Below are 25,891 nucleotides of genomic sequence, written 5' to 3' on the forward strand. Positions count from 1 at the left end.
AAAAGGCTCAAACGAAGAAATTAATATTTTAATTACAACACATTTAACATGCAATTATGCGCTTCAATGAACTTCTACTTGTGGCCCAACCAGGGTGGCAAACACACCCACATGCAGAGACAGAGAAAGGTGCACACACATGCAGCCCCACGGCACAGTGGGTGCGAAAAGTGTCTTAACTTATTAGAGGACTACAGCCTAACGCGTTACATCCGCCTGTTAAGCAGGCAAGAGTAACCCCAACAGTAGCGTCTGTAATAACAGCAACGCTGTAACGAGGCTTAATAAAGCGCTAGTCACAAACGGCACGAAGTAAGCTCAGCACGTAACGCACTTTAATTACAAGCCAGCCGAGCGAAGCCGAAGTCCGTTCGGGCATTCGGCAATATACAGAAAAGCAAGCAAGGCGAATGCCTTCATTAGCTTAACAGCGCGGCTAAGCTGCTACGACAAGACAACAATAGCCACAGAGACAGCGATTGTATTGGACATCTGTTAAGTTAACAGGCGCCTGCTAAACTCGTCGCTGTCGCTGTCGCCGTAGCTGAAGTTTCTACTGATGCTGTTATGCGGTGTGGTTGGGCTCTGCTCTGGCAGCTGTCGTCGTCATTGTCAACGACAAGCGACGCTGCTGAGTGTTAATCAAAGCGTAGTTAATTGCTTTGCCGAAAGAGCCAAAAAGAAAGACAGTGATTCTGTACTGCCAGCGGGCAGAGTGAGAAGGCATGGGTTGGCGTTGGCGTTGGCGTTGGCGTTGGCGTCGGCGTCGGCGTCGGTGTTGCCGAAGCAGCGACTACATGTGTGTGCCTTTTGATTAACTTAACCCCTTTTTAGCTGCTGCTACTGCTGCTGCTGCTGTCGCCGCCGCTGAACCATGTGTTGTAGTTGTTGTGTTCATCGTTGTTTGTTGCATGTCTAATTTGGCAAGTGTTAAGTGTCCGTCTGTGCAGGCTGAGCGGGAATGAGGGAGGACAAATGGCAACGGCAGTCTACAAAAACAATAAATACTAATTAAAATGTATTTAAATACAAATGCAGACACGAACATGCCCAGCACAGACACACGCACATACTCGTGAATTTTTATGCGCTATGAAGCGTATGTTTTTGCTAGTTCAACCCCCTTTCAGCCCCGCCTCTGCACAAAAGCAACAGCCAGGCGAAAGAGTCTGGCGCCAAGCAGCGTCGATTCAAGTGTTTGTGTGTGTGTGTGTTTATATGTTCGTGTATGTGTGTGCTTGCGTTTGAGCGTGTGTGCATGTTGTTTACTTGTTTTTGCACACTAGCGCCACCTAACGGAAATGTTTCATAAAAACTTAATTGTCCATGTAACACTTTTTTTATAGCCTTGCGAGCCAAAGTCTTGTTAGCCTTTAAATGCCGCGTCTGCCATAGTTATTAAAGACTTGTTGGCCATTATTAAGGATCTCGATTTAGCAAAAGAAAACAGGCTTTCATTAGACGCTGTAATTAGGTGCAGCACTCTGATTTAAGGAAAGTGTTTAGGGGCAAATTGAATATGAGTTTCATGACTTAAGGCTTAAGGCTTAAGGTAACAAGCTAAAGTCAATATGAACAGGTCTTTAAGAAGATTCTCAGTACCTCCCCATTTAAAGTCAAATACATTTGTGTTTCTCTTTGAGTCTTACTATTCTTTATACGATTTGCAGAGCTCTTCTAAAGCACACATAGAACGCATCATAAAAGCAATATGTGAGACTATTGTAATCAGAAAAAAGTGAGCTTCACTGCTTGCACTTGCCCACCTCCATGGATTGCCATCACTGCGTCTCCCTCTCCTTCTCCCTCAGCAGACAGAGGAAAAAACTTTAGCGACATCCATTCGCATCTGTTCGATTGGATCGTCGTCTCCCACAGACCCGCTTCATAACAAAAAGATTCTGAATGAAAAGAAAAATAGATTGAATTGCGTGCAAAATGCGTTCGCCGTGCGTGTGGCTGTGCGTGGCAGGCAAATGCCGAAAAGGGGTCGTGGCAGCAGAGAGCGAGTGGAGAGAGAGGAGAGGGCAGCACAATGTGCACCAATAAAGTGCTACAGGGACGCTCAATTTTCGGCGACAAAGACAAAAGCCAGAGTAGCTGAGCGAAGTGTGAATACACTTATGTTAGTGCAATTATATTAACTGATATATAGAGAACTATATCTAAGTATCGTATATTAAAATTAAAGCCTTCGACATTTATTGTTGACTCGTTGAACTTGATATAATTTTGTGTTCGATACGATTTAGAATTTAGTTATTCATCATACTCATTTTGTATACACTAGATATTCAGAGGGAATTACGGCTTAGTAAACATAGAATAAATTTTCTCTGAAACAAATATATATTTAAGCTTATTTCTATATTTTTCGAAAGAGCAAATTGATTAAGGAGCATTTTGTAAGTAATGTCAATGCGGTATATGAGAGGATCATCTGAAAAGTACACAAATGATCGGGAATGCTCGACTAGGAGACACCCCGAAATACTGTGGGGGCTCTTCGGTATTTGAAATATATTATTTTAACAGACAGATGAATGGATGGTATTCAAAATTTAAAAAATATATATTTATTTTCGACTTATCTATAAAAAGCCAACAAAACTAGCCAGCGTTAAGTAAAATAGCATACCTTTGAGGACATTAGACAGACTGACATGACTAGTTCAACTCAGCTCATCATTCAGATCAAGAAGAAGAAGAAGTTGTAGTTGTACAATGCCAATTTGGGTTAAATTAGTTTAGTTCACTTTGCATTTGACGTAATTCTTTATATTTTCGATGATTAAATTTGTTGCTCTGACTGTCTGCAAACTGCTCTTTAAGCCCAACCGACCCTCTCTGCAGTGGCGCACACATTGCCAGAAACAACATGCGCCCAGACAAAGTGTCGTCTGTCTGTCTGTCTGTCTGTACGCTCGTCTAAATGTTGTACGTGTAAAGCATTTAAAGTAATGAAGCGCCCCTGGGCTGGGCTGAGGTTCTGCCCTCCGGGAACAGAGGGGTGAGTGCAAATTGGGAGTAGTTACGCTGAAGGGAGCCAGGGCCAGGGCCAGGGCCAGGGCCAGGTACAGTGCAGTGGGCGGGCAGATGGAGAGGCCTCTCAATATTAGTAGAATTAACGCGCATTTGACATGATTCGCCCGGCAGCTCAGACAATCATTCAATGCAGTTGGCCAATACATCAATGTGTCAGCCAGTGAGTTGCTCAATGATGCGTTCAAATGTGGAATGTGTCAAAAGGTGTCGCCTGGACATATCAATGGCTAGCGAAGGGGGCCAATGGTAAACTCTGCGGCATGCGGCATGCGGCATGTGGCATGTGCTGTGTGCCGTGCGCCGTGTGGCAGCAACGGCTGTGCATGGTAATTTATGTGCGGCATTTAAATTGAGCTCGCACGCCCGCTGGCCAGCGAACAAATTGTTTAAACAAACATTTGCAAGCTCCCGTAACGAAACACAAGACAGAGACAACGAGAGCAATGGAGCCCCTTGGCCCAGGCGCCCACACGGAGTAAAAGAGAAGCGAATAGAGCTTTTCCGGCGGCGATCCGTTCTATTTCATGCCCAAGTTCCTGTGTTTGTCTTTGATAAATGTTTGGCTTTTTCTTGTTGTGCCTCATCTTCCGCTTCTTCTTCTAGCTGTTTTTCACGCATTTTCCTTGGCGCAAAGACATTTTACGTGCTCGACGATTATGAGCAAAGTTTTTGGGTTATTTATCAATTTAATGACTTTGCACTTGGACCCAGTCTCTTCTTATTTGCCTTGTTGTTGTAATTTAAGACTTTCAGATTGGATTTATATTGCGAAATAAAGTCAAAATGAAATTAATTTCTTTTACGACTGGACTTTGACTTTAACATGCGTCCAGACAAATTTTGGCTCACAATATGCAAAACAGCTAAAAATTATTCTATAAATCTTCAATCATAAATCTGAAAAATGTACGAACTTAGAGAGTTACTATCTATAAAATAATATAAATAATATATGAATTATAGAAAGTTATTTTATCTTATATATATATAAAAATATATATATCATGTCGCACAAATCCAAATAGTATGAACACATTTTAGTGTTCAACACCAACTGGAAAGACACAGTAAATTGAAAACATCTTCACTTATCAAAAATGATTTACGTTTCTAAAACTGCCTATAAAATAATGAAATGTAAATATTTATGCCATTTCATCGTTCATTGCTTTGTTGCTGTAAATTTCACTCTGGCACTTGGCATTTGTCAGGCTTTTAGAGTATTACTTATGGTGCTTCTGCCTTGTGTAATCGAAATGCCACACTGTTTCACTGCTTTCGAACTGTGTGGAGAATTGAACTCCTCACACTGGTTTGCTTTACTCATCCAGTCGCTGACTGTTTCGGCTGTCAACTTCTTATTGATGACAATTCCAAACATCAAACTCAAAATCGAAACCCCAATCACAGCCAGGCAAATCCTGGCAGCTAGCACCTGTTGTTGACTCAACCCTTGGTAAGCTGTTGGCCTTAGTGAAGTGAGAAACCCCTTGGCACCTTGGCGAGAAGCTCGCAATTCCCGACCCTATGCCCAAATCCATATTAAACAAGTGACAATCGTATAGATTCGACTGTGTAATACTCGCTTACAATTCAGCTTCCATATAGATACATAGATACATAGATACATAGATACATAGATACATAGATACATAGATACATAGATACATAGATACATAGATACATAGATACATAGATACATAGATACATAGATACATAGATACATAGATACATAGATACATAGATACATAGATACATAGATACATAGATACATAGATACATAGATACATAGATACATAGATACATAGATACATAGATACATAGATACATAGATACATAGATACATAGATACATAGATACATAGATACATAGATACATAGATACATAGATACATAGATACATAGATACATAGATACATAGATACATAGATACATAGATACATAGATACATAGATACATAGATACATAGATACATAGATACATAGATACATAGATACATAGATACATAGATACATAGATACATAGATACATAGATACATAGATACATAGATACATAGATACATAGATACATAGATACATAGATACATAGATACATAGATACATAGATACATAGATACATAGACACATAGATACATAGATACATAAATAAAGACTAGATTCAATAGTAAAACAGACGAAGCTAATACACTCCCTTGCCTCCATGAACGAGTATAAAGCAATGCCACTCCAACTCCCTCTACGGGCCATACCATTTGAGACTCTTTCATTGTTCGCTTCGATGCACTTTTTTAGGTTTCTTTTTTCCCTGTTTGTTGTGCGTTGCTTGCTTAGTTTGAAGAAGAGGAAGAGCTACATTTATCGGCTCATTCGTCACCCGTTGGCATCATAAACCAATTTTAATAAAATTTTCCAATTTGTTTAGTTGAATTTAAGTAGAGACAAACAGCAGCAGCAGCAAATCCCAGCTAAGTAAATATCTATCAAGAGGGGTTGCTTGGACCGTGTTGCTGTTTACATGCGACCTGTCAGCTGGGTGTGCGTGTGTGTGTGTGTGTGTGTGTATAGACACCCTCAGCCTCAGCCTCATCACCAGCAACGGGAGGCAGGCGTGTATAGCAGCGCTTGCCTGAAGACTTGTCGAAGACGCGTGCTGTCAGTTTTATACCCTGTACCCTTTGAAATTAATTTGGGTATATTGCATTTGATACAAGCTGAAAAATGTTATAGTATTTATGTATATAATATACACTGAAATCTGGATAACGAATTGAATTGATGAAAGCTATATCAGAAAGGAGATCATACGCGGAGCTGAAGGAACTGCATCTTTTAAACAAGTAAGAAAGCTCTAGTCGGGGTGCCCGACTAGGAGATACCCTGATCCCAGTCCTTTGAGTTTTGTAATATTTTCCGTAGTTTGTATCGAGTATTAAAAAAAAAAAGAAAACAAATAAAAATCGACATTGCGAGACCAGGATTCGAACCCGGATTATTTACGCAACGTGCACAAACTCTACCAACACCGCCACTTTATAACTAAAAAAAAAGTAAAACATTTCATCTCCACTGGTCTCGAACCCGGACCAACCTGCATGTGAGCGGCGCCTCTACCAACGCAGCCACTGTCCTTCTTACACAAACTGTTGCAAATTTGAACATAAGTAGCAGCTAATATTCAGCAAAATTCAATCGCAATTTCAATTCTTGGAATAGAAAAGAATACACGCATTTGAATGTATGTATGTGTGCACACGCATAGGAAAAATGCGTGCGCGTGGCGCTGCTGACATGTGCTTTTGCAAATTGGCCAAACGTTTTGTTTAATAACTTCTGTTTTACTTAATAGATTTTAATGAAATTTTCAGCATATGATCTACATATCCTATTGGCTTGGTTGAGATGCAAACGCCTTGACATAATGGCCCTAGTTCCAACTAAACTTAAATACTAAGAATTTGGGGGAATTTGGAGCCGGTATCCAAAATCCAACAAAAATCAAAATTGCATAAAATATATATAAGACTAAATACAAAATTTGGAGGCTCTAGCTCTTAAGACGTTCGAGATATAATTTATTTACTGCATTTCAATAATGTTTTTATTCGATAACAATTAAATGCGAATAGTTATCGAATATTTGAAACAAACTTGACCTGCGCGTGCTATACACGGACCTACAAAAAAATTTATATATATATATATATATATATATACATATATATGTATATATATATGTATAGATTACAATAATTTCGAGCTTGTAAACTGGAATGTTGAAAAGAGTATTTCATTCTCGGGCCTTGCAGAATGGCCTCCGCTGTGCCCCCTTTACGTTAAATTGTTAAAAAAAACTTGTTTCGTAACTGATTTGGCGCTGCCAATTTTCAAAGTGGCCAAAAAGTTTCAAAAGAAAACGGGAAGAGAAGGTAACTTTGTGTCCATTGTCCAGGTCGATTTGCAGGCTCTAGTTTTCTACGCTCAGTAGGAGCCCTGAAATAATTTCTTTAGTTCGTGGAGCTGGCAACCCTGCCAACAGGGTCTTCGAAATTGCATTTCTGAATGAAGGGCATGGGCCTGCCCCTGCTATAAGCTGTGCCAAATGCTGCTTAATTTCAAATTAGGGTGGCAATTTTTGTGCCATGTGGCGGGGCGAATGCTTCGGCTGCTGTGTTTGTGATTTTCATTAATGGCATTTGGAACAATTGCAGCCCCTGCAGCCTTCGCAGGCCAACTGCAACCACCCAGACTCCGCTGCAGGGTTAGACGGTTAGACAGTCGTGCAATTATGTGCCATGACTTTGACTTTCTCTTACTCCAACTGGTTCTCTTGCTCTGCGTGAACCAGTTCGCATTGCCAGTTATCAGCAATCAAGCAGCGGAGCGAACCAACTCACTCGTCCTTTGTTCTCAGGCACTCGCCGAACGATCTGCCCACTTGAAGTCAATCTTCAGTATTTGCAATCAATTTAATTTCAATGACACAAAATTTGCATCGTTCGAGTGAGAAGTGCGGCTGAGTCGGGAGACAGGGCCCCCATTTTCTATGCAGTTGCCTTTGAATGGGCCTGCGAGCATAGGCTTTAGAGAATTTGTGTAAATATGCAAATCGAAAATGCAAATTAGTTGAATTTTGATTTTCTTTTGAATGGAATGAAAGCGAATGAATGAAACGAGTCGAGCTGGGTCGAGCTGAGTCGAGGTGGCGGCTGAAACAAAAGCCAAAGAGATTCTCATCTTTCGTTGCAATTGCCAGTGAACTAAAGGGAATCGCAAGTCAGGGTAAACCAGAGCCTATGGGCTTTTGCTGCTGGGGGAACTCGTATGGGGTTTTCATACATGGAATGCGTTATATATTAGAAACATTTGTTTTACCAAATAGAAAAGGAATTTTAATTTTAACATATGCATGAGATATTCAGCTAAATTCGAAGTATTTAAATATTGCTTGATCATTTGAAAATCAGCTTAAAAGTTAAATTACAAATTCAAAAAACAGCAGCTTACAGCAATGTCTATAAGAAATAGAGATATAAACACCTTAAAGGGAATATTAGTCGAAACTTCTGGATTATCTTGGCTAAAAATCTAACCTGGACCAGAGAACTAATGATTCATTTAAAAGCCCTTAAGACCCTTTTAAAACAGAAAATTATAGCTACGTTTACGCGCTCCAACAGGTGGATAATAATTTCTAATTCTATTTATAGAGGAGGTCAACAGGATTTCACCTGCAAGTTGAGGAATCTCAGCATCCCATAAGACACACATTCCGCTCAATCACTTCGTGAATGAGTTTAGTAGGTCTTATGTTCCTTTCAATTAAGAATTTTGTATTCGCACTCAGATTCAGTTATATCTTGACAGTTACCTAAATATATTCATATCATTCGTATTTGAAAAGGAGTACCATTCAGGCTCTTCTTCCACTTACTCTCCCGAATTTATTAATGAATTAATTTACCATTATCCCTTGTATATTGTAAATTCTAAAGTTAATTTGTTAAAATATTTAAATGTGACGCACAAAATACCTATTTATTTCTCTATCAAGGGTATGAAACTGCTTTAGTATTTGTAGTGATCAAGCACAAAGCAATTGTAGCTTGACAATGCCTTGGACACAAAATCATATGAAGAGGCACTTGAGCTGCCTTGGACTCGGCATTCATCCTGCTCATCCCTTTGACAGTCACTCGAAATTCCACGCCTATGAAAGCTACGATAATATATGAAAGATTCGCATTTCATGTCAGGCGATTGTTATGCTCGTTCACGAATGGAAAGAGTATATTGGTTTCGCGTGGGCCATTTTTGAAGGCAGTCTTATGAAAAAATAAGATTAAAGATTAAAAAAAGCAGCCCTAAAATTTCACAGTTGCTTTACTGTGGACCCCTTTTTACAATTGAAGACAAATGATAGATCTTCTCATCTCCTCCACACATACGCCTATAATTGAATGAAATTCGCACTTTTCAGACCTTCAGCGAATATTGTGCAGTTTGTTATGCCCGACCACAACATTCCTATTCGTTTGTGTATTTCTTCAAAGGGATAAAAAAAGATTAAAATTTCACGAACCGAAATGCATTCCTTGAATAGCGCAAATATTTTGTAAATTAGAAAAAACAGGAACAGAAGCTAGAGTGAGAGTCACTCTCAAGTGTCATAAGCAATAGGCAACCCTTTTTGCTGGCAAGCAGCAACCCTATGCATGCCATTTGGCACACTATTATTAAATAATGCTCTCTGCCTTTATTATGTTGATTATGGTGGCTGTTCTGGCACGCGTAGCCCTTAAAAACTACAGTTACAAAAAAACATGGCAAAAATATCGAATCACAGGGTTGCTGTGACAGCAACTCAAATTGAGTCTTGAATGTTGGCGTAATACCAAAATGCAAATTTTTATTTAACAAGAAATTTCATACAGATGTGGTAGAGCATCGGATAAAATGGAGTCGAGTGAAAACCTATTTTCCTAATAGCTTTTAGAATATTTTAACGGTTTGACGCGACTGCTCATAATGAAGTTAAAATTATTGTCTGAAAAACTGTATTATTTCATGCAATATATTATTTAATAATAAAAAAGATTTTCAAATTATTATTTCATACATTATACATTTTATTATTTTACATTTTAAAAAATATATATTATTACATATATTATTTATGTACTATTTATATATTATTTATATATATTTATATATACTATTTAATAATAAAAAAGATTTTCAAATTATTATTTCATACATTATACATTTTATTACTTTACATTTTAAAAAATATATATTACTTTATATATTATTTATATATATTTATATATACTATTTAATAATAAAAAAGATTTTCAAATTATTATTTCATACATTATACATTTTATTACTTTATATTTTCAAAAACATATTATTTTATATATTACATAAATTATTTATATATTATTTATTTATATTTATATATACTATTTAATAATAAAAAATATTTTCAAATTGTTATTCTAATTCCAATGAACTCTTCACGTGCTCAGAACTCAACCATAATTTTATTTAGGGTTCTTGAAGAGAAACACAAGCTTAAGGCATAAAATTTTGCTTGGGGAACTACTTGGCTTAAGCCCATTTATAAGCCTAATCAAGACTTTTGGGACATTTAGAAACTCTTAAGTAGCTTAAGTTACGCTCAAAAGTGTTCACCAACCAAGCAATAATAATTTCAGTTTGCTTTTTTTCTGGAACGTGGCATATGAAACATGAAGTGAGGCAACAGCGCATTAATATGCACGTGCATTGAGAGGGGAGAAACGTTTGAGAAGTGAACATAAAAATAAACGCAGGGCAGTAAATTAAGTGTCCGCTGGGAATTCGTTGGCTTGCGCACACAGCCAAAGTGCGTGGCCGTCTATCTGTGTGTGTGTGTGTGCTGTTGTGTGTATGTGTGTGTGCTTACGAACATGAAACCCAAACTAAAAACCGCTCGCTGATGTTTTCTCGTTCATGTTTTAATGGTTGCCTGTGTGCCGCAGAGCCTTAGCCCAGCACCTCTGTCCCTGGCCCGCCCTGGCTCCTGGCTTATGCTTACCCTTTCATTATATTCGTGGCTCGTCTTTGTTGTGGCAGGGTTGAGCGTGGTGGTTTAAGGGCTGGGGCAAGGGGCTATTCGAAGTTCTTTGGCTCCGCACACACACAAAATTCATTTCAGAGCGAGGCTGATAATTTTTGCGTCTGCCTCAGAAAATACTTTCCGAGTTGTGGCTGTTGTTGTTGTTGTTGCTGTTCCATTGCATTGTTATGTTAATTTTGATTATATGTGTTGTTGTTGTGCTGTTGTTGCTGCTGTTGTAGTTGTAGCTCTTTGTGGCACGAGACGCGCTTTTCAAATCTGCTGCTCACTAATTTGTACGCGTGCCACGCGACAGCCGTCGCCGCAGCAGCAGCAGCAGCTCGCGCACCCTCTGCAAGAAAATCATATTTGAATAGTGTGCAATATGTGTGCTTCGACTAGACCAGAGCAAAGACCTAACGGCCTATCCCTAGCACAAATCAAAACCAGCTCCACCCAACCCCAAGAAAGAAGTTCTGTTTGCTCCGGGGGGCAGCTCATCAGCTTCATCATGATGATGAGCTTCTCGTCATGTCCACGTGCCGGGCATCAGTTTCAAGCTCGCCAACAGCCGGCCACTGCCCCTTCCCCTTCAGCTGCCCCTTCCTCGCCCACGCCTCTGCCAGAACAGAAAAAGGGGTTCCCAGAGTTCTCAGGGCAACTGTGAAATTAAAAGTGTTGCGCTTAAGTGTTTTGTTGTGTTATTGCCAGTTGCAAGTTGTTGTTGTTCTTGTTCTTGTTGTTGCCTTAAACCCTAACTAATGTGTAAGACAAAAAGGTGACCGTATCATGACCACCGTCCTTGTCTTTAGTGGGCGTTGCTGACACTGCACAACAGTCAATCATTTAGCCTTTTCCCCTGCCTTTTGCGTAGGTGGATTGCTTAGCATTTGGCATTTGGCTATGCCTGAAAAGTTGTGGCAACATTTTGCGGTATTCGTGTCGAATTCGGAATGCCGCTTTAGATAAATGCTAAGGAATTTAATTATAAGTGAAAGATCTCGTTTGATACGCTATGTATGGAAATTGAGAACTGAGTTAATTATAATATGGCTAACAGTATGTGTCTGGCTGGAAAATAACGTTAGGGATTGAAAAAGGCTTCAGGGTTTCGTAAGGATCTACCTTAGACTGCGTTTAATAAAGGAAAGATCCATACCTCAAATGCATACGATATGGACTATGAGTTAGTTACAAAGGAGGTAGAAAGTTAAGTTAGATTAACGGTGCTTTATTTAGTTACTGTAGCAAAGAGTTTGTATGAGGCTCTAGACTCTTTTAAGATATAAATGAATATTTATAAGAAATTTCGGAAAGCCCTTGCCATAGAAAAGAATCTAAAATCCTGTTTCCTTAACTATGATGATAAGTTTCTCAAATGGATATAGAAACTTAAAACTCTAAATGATAAACAGATACTTATGTCAGCGCTGCAGATGGTGAGGTCAACTAGATGACTTTAACTGTCATCTACTTACGCTTCTCAGATATTTTTGTTTGCCTTATCGAGTTTGATCTTTTGACAGTTAATCAAATAATTTGATATGCAAGCAAACGCAGCACCCTTCCGGGTAACACTGTAGACCTTCAACCCTGCAACCCAAGCCTATACCCTAACTGTATATAACGCGCCGTACTCTGTGTCCGGCATCACCTACATAATCGTATATGGCCTGCGAATTGCACGCCGTACGCCGAATTAATGAATATGTATTATGGCCATCAAAGGTGTTAATGGACACGACACGACACGCCACACAAGTTGGGCTACTCGCCGTGGCTCCGGCTGTTTGGGTGGGTGGTTGGCTGGTTGGTTTATGGGTGGTGCGGCAAGAAAGCCATTGCAGCCGCAAATTGCATTAGAAATGCAAACAAGTGGCAGCAGCGGCTAGTGGAAAGTGCGCGAGCTGCAGCGGACTGGCGGCTAATTGAATATACAAAATGCCTAACCGTAAAGCCGACGGAGCGGCCCATTCCTCCACAGTCTGCACACGTGAGTCTGGACACATGTACGGCGTAGCTGGTTCCGGGCACGGGGCTGTGGACCACGTGTTAACCCTTCAGATGTTGTTATTGTTATAAACTGATTGACCGCCACGGCAAAACGGCCAAATATGAAGGCGTTAAACCGCCCTACGCCCTACCGCCCTACCCCCCCATCCAGCCCAAACCGCCCCTGGTACGTCCTGCACAGGCCGTTCAATAGGTTTAGCTATGGCTTAAGCATCATCGAGTTTGCCCCGTCAGGGGTTAACAATATGCGAGGGCTTGGCTCGCCTTTTAGGGTTGCTTTTCCGTCCGGTGTATTGACATCGTGGGAGTTAAACAGTTGTTGCAACTGCCACCCAAAAGCCATGCTTCACTTTTTTCTCTAGTGCATTTTCACTTCCGTTTTACGTCATGTACTTATACTCATTGAATGAAAAAGAATTGGGAATACTATGTAATCAAATTTAAGTGTAATAAATCAGTCTGTATACTCTATATACTCTGTATACTCTGTATACTCTGTATACTCTCTATACTCTCTATACTCTCTATACTCTCTATACTCTCTATACTCTGTATACTCTGTATACTCTGTATACTCTGTATACTCTGTATACTCTCTATACTCTCTATACTCTCTATACTCTCTATACTCTCTATACTCTCTATACTCTCTATACTCTCTATACTCTCTATACTCTCTATACTCTGTATACTCTGTATACTCTGTATACTCTGTATACTCTGTATACTCTGTATACTCTGTATACTCTGTATACTCTGTATACTCTGTATACTCTGTATACTCTGTATACTCTGTATACTCTGTATACTCTGTATACTCTGTATACTCTGTATACTCTGTATACTCTGTATACTCTGTATACTCTGTATACTCTGTATACTCTGTATACTCTGTATACTCTGTATACTCTGTATACTCTGTATACTCTGTATACTCTGTATACTCTGTATACTCTGTATACTCTGTATACTCTGTATACTCTGTATACTCTGTATACTCTGTATACTCTGTATACTCTGTATACTCTGTATACTCTGTATACTCTGTATACTCTGTATACTCTGTATACTCTGTATACTCTGTATACTCTGTATACTCTGTATACTCTGTATACTCTGTATACTCTGTATACTCTGTATACTCTGTATACTCTGTATACTCTGTATACTCTGTATACTCTGTATACTCTGTATACTCTGTATACTCTGTATACTCTGTATACTCTGTATACTCTGTATACTCTGTATACTCTGTATACTCTGTATACTCTGTATACTCTGTATACTCTGTATACTCTGTATACTCTGTATACTCTGTATACTCTGTATACTCTGTATACTCTGTATACTCTGTATACTCTGTATACTCTGTATACTCTGTATACTCTGTATACTCTGTATACTCTGTATACTCTGTATACTCTGTATACTCTGTATAACTCTGTATACTCTGTATACTCTGTATACTCTGTATACTCTGTATACTCTGTATACTCTGTATACTCTGTATACTCTGTATACTCTGTATACTCTGTATACTCTGTATACTCTGTATACTCTGTATACTCTGTATACTCTGTATACTCTGTATACTCTGTATACTCTGTATACTCTGTATACTCTGTATACTCTGTATACTCTGTATACTCTGTATACTCTGTATACTCTGTATACTCTGTATACTCTGTATACTCTGTATACTCTGTATACTCTGTATACTCTGTATACTCTGTATACTCTGTATACTCTGTATACTCTGTATACTCTGTATACTCTGTATACTCTGTATACTCTGTATACTCTGTATACTCTGTATACTCTGTATACTCTGTATACTCTGTATACTCTGTATACTCTGTATACTCTGTATACTCTGTATACTCTGTATACTCTGTATACTCTGTATACTCTGTATACTCTGTATACTCTGTATACTCTGTATACTCTGTATACTCTGTATACTCTGTATACTCTGTATACTCTGTATACTCTGTATACTCTGTATACTCTGTATACTCTGTATACTCTGTATACTCTGTATACTCTGTATACTCTGTATACTCTGTATACTCTGTATACTCTGTATACTCTGTATACTCTGTATACTCTGTATACTCTGTATACTCTGTATACTCTGTATACTCTGTATACTCTGTATACTCTGTATACTCTGTATACTCTGTATACTCTGTATACTCTGTATACTCTGTATACTCTGTATACTCTGTATACTCTGTATACTCTGTATACTCTGTATACTCTGTATACTCTGTATACTCTGTATACTCTGTATACTCTGTATACTCTGTATACTCTGTATACTCTGTATACTCTGTATACTCTGTATACTCTGTATACTCTGTATACTCTGTATACTCTGTATACTCTGTATACTCTGTATACTCTGTATACTCTGTATACTCTGTATACTCTGTATACTCTGTATACTCTGTATACTCTGTATACTCTGTATACTCTGTATACTCTGTATACTCTGTATACTCTGTATACTCTGTATACTCTGTATACTCTGTATACTCTGTATACTCTGTATACTCTGTATACTCTGTATACTCTGTATACTCTGTATACTCTGTATACTCTGTATACTCTGTATACTCTGTATACTCTGTATACTCTGTATACTCTGTATACTCTGTATACTCTGTATACTCTGTATACTCTGTATACTCTGTATACTCTGTATACTCTGTATACTCTGTATACTCTGTATACTCTGTATACTCTGTATACTCTGTATACTCTGTATACTCTGTATACTCTGTATACTCTGTATACTCTGTATACTCTGTATACTCTGTATACTCTGTATACTCTGTATACTCTGTATATACTACTCTGTATACTCTGTATACTCTGTATACTATGTATAATTCGTATACTCTGTATACTCTGTCTACTCTGTATACTCTGTATACTCTGTATACTCTGTATACTCTGTATACTCTGTATACTCTGTATACTCTGTATATCTGTATACTCTGTATACTCTGTATACTCTGTATACTCGTATACTCTGTATACTCTGTATACTCTGTATACTCTGTATACTCTGTATACTCTGTATACCGTACTGTATACTCTGTATACTCTGTATACTCTGTATACTCTGTATACTCTGTATACTCTGTATACTCTGTATTACTCTGTATACTCTGTATACTCTGTATACTCTGTATACTCTGTATACTCTGTATACTTATACTCTGTATACTCTGTATACTCTGATACTCTGTATACTCTGTATACTCTGTATACTCTGTATACTCTGTATACTCTGTATACTCTGTATACTCTGTATACTCTGTATACTCTGTATACTCTGTATTATCTGTATACTCTGTATACTCTGTATACTCTGTATACTCTGTATACTCTGTATATCTGTATACTCTGTATACTCTGTAACTCTGTATACTCTGTATACTCTGTATACTCTGTATACTCTGTATACTCTGTATACTCTGTATACTCTGTATACTCTGTATACTCTGTATACTCTGTATACTCTGTATACTCTGTATACTCTGTATACTCTGTATACTCTGTATACTCTGTATACTCTGTATACTCTGTATACTCTGTATACTCCATATACTTTATACTCTACTCTCTATACTCTACATTATCAGCTTCTACAGGGTATTTATTGTTAGTCATTCAACAAACAGTTCGAGTCTTTGACTTTGTGGTGTGTTTTACAAGTTTTTTATGCCTTAATCTCATTTAAAATACATATTTTTATATATATACCTATATAGTTGTGTGTCTGTCTGCCTGTCTGGGGCAATTGCAATTGGGTTTTAGGTCGTTGAGCCCTTAGGGCTGCAGACGTTGGCAACTCTGGCGCTGGGTCTGTTGCTGTTTGGCCTCTGCCCTTTTGCCTTTTGGGTGATGCGTGCACTTTCTTTATTTGTATATTTATATCTCTATCTGAACCCCTCGTATACCCAGCTTTCCCATCCCTCGCTTGCAGAACGCCTATCGCTTTAATTGGAATTGTTTTATTTGCATTTTGCACCCACATTTGGTCGTCTCTTTTGTTAATGCTGTTCCTGTTCCTGTTGCTGGCTCTGCTTCACCGTTTGCTTCTGCTTTTGTCTGATATCTGCTGTTGTTATCTGCGCTCTTTTTGGACTGCAATTTTCGGTGTGGTTCGGTTAATCGCCCGGTCTTGCGTGGGATTAGTCCGGGGTAAACATCCAACCGTAGCCCTAGCTCTGGCTCTGGCTCTGGCTCTGGCTCTGGCTCTGGCTCTGACTCTGGCTTTGGCTTTAGCTTATTGTTTCTGTTTTGATTGCAACGCACAGATGTCTGGCCCGTTTATGGCTAGGCAACCAGCCAACGGTAGCTGTGCAATTGTTTAATTTACACTTCAAATTTTCTCCCAAATGATATCACATTATGACGTAGTCGGAAGCAAGTGATTTAGACAGTACATAAGCGTTTCTAAGTCTATGAAGAACCCAACAATATTTGCTTAAGAAAGCAAACTTAATTTTAATTATTAAAATATTTTTTTAAATTCTTTTGAATGCAAATCCTTATCAGAATCACATTGCCTTATTCCAAAGTAGCCGAGAAATTTAATTGTTCTGCCGTTATATATCGCCTTTTTCAATTTTTCCTTAGCCTGTGTCCAAATTTAAAGCTCAAAAATAAATTTAGAAACGAGGAAAAAATTGAATTGAATTTTAGTTAAAATTCCAGTTCTTTAAACTCTAAAGATTTTTTTACATGGGCAGGTTTGAACAATAATGAATTAAATAAAACCAATTTATTATTAGATTCAATAGGACTTAAGACAATTTTCGCATAAACAAGTAGAAACTCTTTATGATCTAATAAATAATAGAAAGTCATACGGAAAATATGTTGAAAAATTGTTCTAAAATTAACTCAACAGTGATACAGATACTCCTTAAACAAATTTATAAATATATTAACTTACAAGTATTAAGTTACAAATACAACAAGAAAAAAGCTAAAGGCGGATGTGCCCGACTAGGAGATACCCTTAACTCAGAGTTTTGTTTAATAACTTCTGAGATACTCAACAGATTTCTGTGAAATTTTCAACATAAGATTGGAATATTTGGCAGCTCGCTGACTGCTTTAGAAATTTCATTGGTTTCGACACATAAGAGCCCCTAGGAATACATAAGTATATTAATGGAAATGAATGTTCTCTTTGATATGCACGACCTGCACCATTTACAATACGTTGATCATTTCTGAGCTTTTGAAGCATTGATTTGAACGGAAACCCCTCAGCAATTCATACTTTAGATATTAGATTTAAATTCGTTTTAAATGAATTCTTGATACAAATATTTATTTTTTTCTTTACAGGTAAGACAGCTCCAACCAACTTAAATACTCCAAGCGTACATAAGCTCTCTGATGAAAGGAAGTTCGCAGTTGAGAGATCAAACTGTCAATGCCATTGAATCTTAACAATGGCGCTGACTTTCGCTGGTTTCTTGCTACTACCCATTGAAGTAGACTTCCGAAACTGTCAGTGGTAAGAACTCTTCGGAAAAGTATTTTTTATGCTGGACAGCAAATACCAAAGCAACTAAATAGGAAAGCGAAAATGAAATTCAAATCGAGGCAAGGCAGCAACAACAACAATATCCGGTTTATTTCGGGATACGCCCCGTTTCTGTATTATGGCAGGCGTCAAAGAACGCGAACCACAAGGCAAAGTCGTTGTGCCCCGGGACCACATGTTATGGGTACGCTGAAGGGGGCTTTGCCATTTCATATGTGCTTTCATATTGCTTGACTTTATTCACGTTGCTTTGGCCATAAGCAGAATGCGACTCATTGAGTTCTGTCAATGAAGTGCTTATTGGCCCGATTACAGGGCCTCCCTCCCCCTTACCCTTGCACAGTCAAACTTTTTCCCAGCTGATTTAGAGACATGCTCCAACACACGCGCACACACACTTTTGGTGCTTGGGTCCAATGGGCGGCAGCCATTGCAAGTCACGCACTTCCGGGACGCCGCCACGCCCACTAATTGCAGCTACTGCAAGAGGCAGGCCAGAAGGGAGAGAACTCGAAAAGTCATCGCAGCGCTAAATTAGCAATTGTCATTCGGGTCTATTGGCACAGCGTGAGGAATTTTCCATTTTCCATTTTCAATTGCTGAGCCGAACGAACAGCTGACAGCAAAGACCGATGCGAGTAGCTGTCCAAACCAGACTCGAAACTCAGGATAAGCCATCAGTCAGAGAGAGACGGAGTGAGAGAGGGAGATGGAGCAACAGAGAAGGGATGGAAAACTCGTAACAATTAGCACTCAAGATTGATGACTGAGAAAGGGAGATTCGCAGGCAGCAAAATGTGGGAAAAAGAGAGCAATGCAGAGCTGACGAGCAGGAGAAGGAGGAGGAGGGGCTAAACAGTCGGAGGGCAGAGCTAATGTGTGGTCCAATGCGGCATGTATGTGCATGTATATATGTATGTGTGTGTGTGTGTGTTTGAGTGTTGTGGAAGCATGAAGCACACGGAGAATTTCAGCTACAGAAGAAGGCGTACGATTGAGCTGCTGATGGATAGTTGCCGGATTGATTGAATATTCGATGTGGGTCAAATGAGCGATAACGTGACATAGCAGAGTGTAAAAACGTTAGCATGTAAAAGGCGTGGACTTGGAGTTATCACACACCTTCTCTTCTGCCTAGTTTATAGATGCTTTCATGACTCCTTTCACCTTAGCTCACTAGCTTAGCCAGCAAGACGTCTGTCTAAGCTAGCAACTTGACATTTACCCCTTTATTTTATAAGAAACTCTATTTAAAGCCTAGCTCAAATTCTTTGAAAGAGAACTAATAAAATGTTTTATGAACCTGTTCCAAAGTTTGGGTCAGTCGAAAGCGAGTCTAACTGACACATCAGTCCACATGCTAAGATCTCTCAGCGACTTAATGATCCTTGTCGGCAAACCCACAAAATTTGATGTCATAAAGCAACCCACATGCTCACACACACAGACGGTCAGACAAGTGCCTCATGCTCCATTAGCAGCGGACAATTTGTACCTACCGAAAATCCATCAAAACGCCGAGGTCCACAATAAAAAGCCAATTCCAATGAAATTTTTCATGGCACAACGAAAAAAATTGTTGCCCAGAGAAAGACAACACGAAGCAGCGTGGCAAGCAAATAGCCCAGCTCGCCGTCTAGGCGAAGCCCTAAAGAACAAATCTACGGGAAGCTCGACCCCAGTCCCTTTTTTATGGTGCAACAAATCTCAAGCTGGAGTAAAAAAAATGTAAAAAGAAGCAGCAAAGGCCGATGACGACGACGAAGTCGACCAACGCAAAGTGAAAAACTGAGCAAACAATGCGGCCAAGGCGGCACCAGCAGCAGCAGCAGCAGCAGTAGCAGAACCACCGCACCACTGCACCCACCCGCACTGCTACTCCGCCTTCGACAACGACAACAAGTTGAAGCAGGAGGCGGAGCAGCACAGAGCAGAGCTGAAGTGAAGGGCACGGAATGGGAACTTGCCACAATGACGAGAGCCCAAAGACCAAAGGCGATGACGTTGTGGCTATGAGAGACTTTGTGTGTGTGTGTGTGTGTGTGCCATGCCATATTATTAAGTGTAGCCAGAAGCAATTAAGTGTAGATAAGCAAACAATAATGTTCCTAGTCACGTACCAAACAGTCTTGGGACATTCTCTCACTTACCACTAGCAAAGTGTGCGAGCTCCACTCCTCTGGCCATCTAGTCCTCTAGTGCTCCAGTCCTCTGGTTCATATAGTTCAGTGCAGGCGCTGATTACTCGCTGCTGTTTACTGGTCCTGAACTTCTCTTGATGTTCAATCACTCAAGTGTATTGGCCAGCAACGATTTCAACTCGGCCTCCAGCTCCCAGCGCCCAGCTCCCAGCTCCCAGTCAAGTCGTTCGACTCCCCTCTCTTGCAGCTGTGTGTTTACTCAGTTGTTGGCTGTCTGTCTTTGATACATTTAATTTCATTAGATGCTACCCACCACGACAACAAATTGCTATCGGAGCAAATCCATGTAGCCGCTCTAGTGTCCATTGCTTCGTGTGAGTTTGTGTCATTTAGTCCACTGTCCCAGATTGACAGAGGGTTCGGCTTTTGGCTGGATTGGAATTGATATTAGTTGCATGACTTCACTGGAGTGACAGTTGTTTACCTACCTTACTTGACAATCAATAAAGAATTGCCGAAAACATTATGGGACTGTACTCGATATGAAGGCAAGAGAACACGGAACAAACATTAAAATCCACATTTCACTGAACTTTTAACTTGACAAGAGACGACTGAGTGCTGACTAGGAGATATTCCATATACTGGTTGGGTATCGAGTGGCACTCAGAGCGACTCGAGTGAGCTTGGAAAATAAAATAATATTTATATAAAACATGTGCATATATATATATCTATATATACATGTGGAAGTCTCTGCAATTGTCCTTTTGCGTCCTCTTGCCCATGCCGCATTTGCCATTCTATAAAAGAGTAATCAATTGCAAATGAGAGCAAAGTTCATCTAAATATTTCAAATAGCCACTCAAGTGCGGATAATTGCCAGTTAGCTACGCATAAATAATATTCTGAATGTGACAACGACGCACAGCTACTGAAAATAATTGCTGTGATATCGATCAAATATGTGTTATTCATGTGGGGGCGCTGCCATGAAAGCTTCAATTTCCAATTATTTTTAAATATTTAGCGGGAATTTGCATTGAAAACTATCTTTAGCAAATTGTCTAAATGGGCTGACTGCAGTTTATTAAAGAGGCGACCGAGTAGTCGGAGACTGTTCAAAGTTTGCCATCAATTAAAAGTTCTTCCACTTGAAATACAAATTTCAGAATTTGAGAATTCGAGAAGCCATTTGATAGGTAAAACGTGATAATAGCTGACAACGGTGCAATTCGATAGGCATCGACTGTGGATATCGAATACTCTAAAGCAATAAAGCATGCCAGAAACATAATAATCAGTGTAAATAAAAAGTTGGACATAAATTTGATAGGTTTTACTGCAGTTATGCTGGGCTAGAGATTGAAGTCTGATTCGTTCAAAAAGTTTAAGATGAATTTTAAATATATATATATATTAAATATATATTTTGAATATATATGAATATTAAGTTCATATAATAAAAAACTCTATTCTACTTTAACTAATTTGGAGGCGAACATAGTTTATATTTGACATATTAGCAGATGGATATAATTGTTGTACAAAAGCTTTCATTTGGTATTAACTGTAACATTAAAAAAAAGTAAAAGAAACAGATAAATCAATTTTCCTAGTTATAATTTATAGTGTTTTTTCTTTAAACTAATAAACTAAATAATTGTAGATTTAAATAAATCTATGAAATTGCAAGCCAACTTAGCATTACAGCACAACACTTGCATTCCCCCAATCTGTAACACTTATTCGCATTGCCAGATCTTTTAAAATTTCGAATGCGCTCAGCGATAAGCAATTGCTTCACGACGTCTTCTTCGTGTTACACACACAAGCACGGACTCACGCACGCACACACACTCGCATACAAACGTAAACAATGCGAAGCATTGCGTTGCGTCGTCGTACGGCGTCGCGACATTTCCGCGACAATAGAGCTGAAAACTGACCACAGACAACACGAACGGAGCATAAACAAATAGCAGAACACACAAACAACTATAAATACAAACACTAATACACGAACAAACACAAATCATAATAAACAAGCGAGCGAAATGAAATGTAGTTCACACAAACACACAGACACAAGCACACACATACATCGAATATAAGTGGCAACGCCTACGACACGTTTTGCCTTTGTTTTTGACTCTACTTTTCATTTGCCTTTTGCGTATTCATATTCCTCTTTAAACACACACACACATGCATTCATGTACACACACACACATGCATACAAGCAAGCATCGAATCGACTTGTTTAGCTATTTTCGCTTATTGTTTCATTTCATTTATATTGGCAGCTACTTAGTCAATTTCATTTCGTTCCAATTCCCACGTCGTCCCACAGCAAAAAGCTTGCATATTCAAATGGCCCTGAACTAAGAAGAAATGGAATATGGCACGCAGAATATAAAATACCCATTATGAGAGATAAATTTATTTTCCTAGATGAGCCTATGGGATACTTTTCAGAGAAAAGCCAAGATCTTATGCTCAATTAATATACCTTAACAAATCTCCCCTCATACAGTAAAAGAGATTTGCTATGAGCTACTTATAAAATACTATGTCTCTCTGTCTAATTTTGCTAAAAATAGATATTAGTTGACATACCCAGAGATGGTCAATTTATAATATGGACTTAAAATGTTGATTTAGATATCAAAAATATACTGAAACTATTCATGAACTTAATTTCCATAGCACAACACACAGAACATAGGGCAGCAAGCTAAGAGCAAGGCTCGCGGTATCTACTAGTTGGGCACTCTCCCAGAACGCACTCTTCATATTTTAACACAATTCTTATCGAATTTCTCGATCATAATATGCTACTTTAAAAAAGTCTTCTCATTTTCATAATTTTATGCTTAATCTGATTTATAATTTAATCTATTTATTTGTCAAGCCTTTAAGCCACATACATTTCATACATGTCATATCTGAGTAAAATAGATTGCTTATTTAAGTTTCTGAAAAAGCGAAAGTAAAATAAATCGACAGGCGAGGCAAGCTTAAAGCCACGGCTGTGGCCCTAGCAACATTGCCGCGCTGTTGCATCTACAGAATATCTTACAACTCTGACATTATTTAAGTGGACTTCACTGTGGATACACATATGGATTCAGCCCAAGACTTGAATATAGTCTGAAATAAATCTCTGTTTTAGAAAGACATGCAGGAATATATAGTTGTAGTTATATGATCATACGCACCCACATCTCGGAGAATCAGGTTCGCTCAGAAAAAGTTATCTGCCTTTGATATTACGGTTCCTGGCGTAGACATATGACCATATGAGATTTCTATTAGACAACCCTGGAGCTTACACCTAAGATCTGGTTAATCAGACTGAGCATAATGCACAGTTTACCCCAGTGCCATGACTGTGACATTGAGGTGGCACCTTCCGTACAATTACATCTGATATAGCAATCCGGACAGTAGGAGCTCGGGTAATTCGCATATGATATGGGATTCAGTACTACATTGCAGCCAATTGTTGGTGAAAAAACGCAACAGAAATCCCTAAGTTCCTCTATAGAAAGAGAGTTTTAGGTGAAACGGTCTCGGACGGAAACTACTCACTTATCTCAAGATTTTGAATCGTGCAGGAATCGTATACCGTTGGAAGTTGATTCGCGTCAGGAGAGTGAGTCTCAACTATTGTATTAGGATCACAGTGAAAGCCCTGCACACGCGGCTGACATTCAAAATTCCAAAAGCTGTCGCAACTATAACACTGGCCTTCAACAACTGCCAAAAGATACTTCAATTAGGTGCGATCGAAATAAAGACATCAACTCATCGTTTTCTTACCTAATGGGTAAAAAATAAATAGTGCAAAGGTATAAAATGAAAGCATTGCTAAAGAAAAGAAAGAATTTGAAACAAAAATTTTGATGAATACTACTACTACGTTCAGATTTAGTTAAAGTCTGTTAGATTTCGTATATCCTGAACCGATTGAGAATGGAAAATCGGGGTATATTGGTTTCGTTAACATATGTGCAGCAGGCAGAACAGAAGGCGTGACAGAGCACGTTCTAGTTGAGAACAAAGAGCTGAGTCGTCGAAGGCGTCGATCATAGCACCTGTAACAGCTAGAAACTGAAATTTCATTTCAATAATAATAAGCGATAACTGCTCCCATTCTAATGTTATCGATCAGTTACTGAATTATGTCTCGTAAGTCTTTGATGCCAGATCTAAATGTTGCTTGTAGTTTCATGTACATTTTAGACACTATTGACTTTTGCGTAGTTTAGAAAATTGGCGCCAAACTTTACTAAATTCATTGAATTGAAATTTAGTTTAATATTTTTTTTTTTTTAATTTTGCTGTTTTTATTTGCAAGCTGTCTTATACTAGACAATAAATAAATTTTTCAACAATAATATTACATAACCGGATGGCTTGAGCTGCAATGAGATCAATCCATATATTTAGTTTAATATAAAGCCAATTTATAAAGAGCTCAATAAGATCATATGTTCATAGATCATATGTTCAAAATTTCATTGAGGGAAAAGTTGGTTCGAGTCCTGGTGACCTCCCATCGAGTTTTCTTCTTTTTTATGCTAGATACAGGCTATGAAAAATATCAAAAAATATCAAAAAATATCAAAAAATATCAAAAAAAAATTGTAAGTTAAAAGTGTAAAACGGCCTTTTGTATATCTCCTAGTTGGACAGCTCCGACTAGTGCTTTCTTACTAGATTAAGCCTAACCCATTACTAGATCAGTTCTACTTTTAATTCTAATCAAGAATATTCTCATTACAATATTATTGCTAGATCAAGAATATTCCTAATATAATATCAGCTAAGTGCATTATATTTTAAATAATTAATTTGCTATAAATTATTATACAGTGCATTCGTAATCTGTTAGACCTGAAGATCACATACCTGCTCTGCTTAGGTGTGATGGCTTTAGTCTTAGCTATCAGAAAAGCGCTTCATGTACTCACACACAGTATATATTTTCCTTTCAGATCTATTGTATATATGTTATTACTATAGCTGAACATAGATCGCTTCCAGACATAAGATCTTAATTAGCCGTGAATCTGAATAGCTATCGCTCGGGCTCTAAGCCCATATTCACGTATTCAGTTACGACCATTATGAAACGTAAGCCAAATGACGTTTGCATCTTTTTGAATGTGGCCTTTAAAATATGTTTTCTCTTCCTTTTTTCTGATCTTTTTTGTTTTTGTTTTCTTTTTAATCTTAGCCTTAAACGAATTCTTCGCTTGGCGAAATTCTGTTGAATTTTTGTTTTCTTTAATGCTGATTATGCATAGTGGAACGACCGAGCGAATGTTCCAAGAAATTAACAACAGCCGCAACCTTTGCGTTGAGGGAGTGTTGAACGTTGAACGTTGAACGTTGAATGTTGAATGTTGAATGTTGAGTTCCGCGAGATCGGCCAGACAGCAGAGACACTAATAACAGACATCCAGTGGGAATTAAGTGCATGCGCACAATCCGCAGACAAACTTTGTGG

At 38.6% G+C, this 25,891-nt stretch overlaps 1 protein-coding gene and 2 long non-coding RNA genes across 5 annotated transcripts in view; 1 reads left to right on the top strand and 2 right to left on the bottom strand.

Annotated features, from left to right (window-relative positions):
- LOC111592232 (zinc finger protein jing) overlaps positions 1-25,891 on the top strand; it is a 183,130-nt gene that overhangs the window by 135,561 nt on the left and 21,678 nt on the right. The gene's annotated exons all lie outside the window — the stretch shown is intronic.
- Positions 11,151-20,992, bottom strand: LOC111592183. The gene is made up of 4 exons (XR_002750926.2): positions 20,862-20,992; positions 20,687-20,803; positions 20,383-20,620; positions 11,151-11,305 (listed from the first exon to the last, which is right to left on the bottom strand). It is a non-coding gene; the product is annotated as an uncharacterized LOC111592183 (long non-coding RNA).
- Positions 23,264-24,331, bottom strand: LOC111592200. Of its 3 annotated transcripts, none has more exons than XR_002750929.2 (4): positions 24,199-24,331; positions 23,968-24,135; positions 23,595-23,907; positions 23,264-23,526 (listed from the first exon to the last, which is right to left on the bottom strand). It is a non-coding gene; the product is annotated as an uncharacterized LOC111592200 (long non-coding RNA). The 3 variants fall into 3 exon arrangements; XR_002750928.2 differs by having other exon boundaries at positions 23,265-23,539; positions 23,595-23,917; XR_002750927.2 differs by having other exon boundaries at positions 23,267-23,526; positions 23,595-23,917.

Source organism: Drosophila hydei, unplaced genomic scaffold (genome assembly GCF_003285905.1).
Source record: "Drosophila hydei strain 15085-1641.00,03,60 unplaced genomic scaffold, DhydRS2 tig00000060-arrow-pilon, whole genome shotgun sequence".
Classification (NCBI taxonomy): domain Eukaryota; kingdom Metazoa; phylum Arthropoda; class Insecta; order Diptera; family Drosophilidae; genus Drosophila; species Drosophila hydei.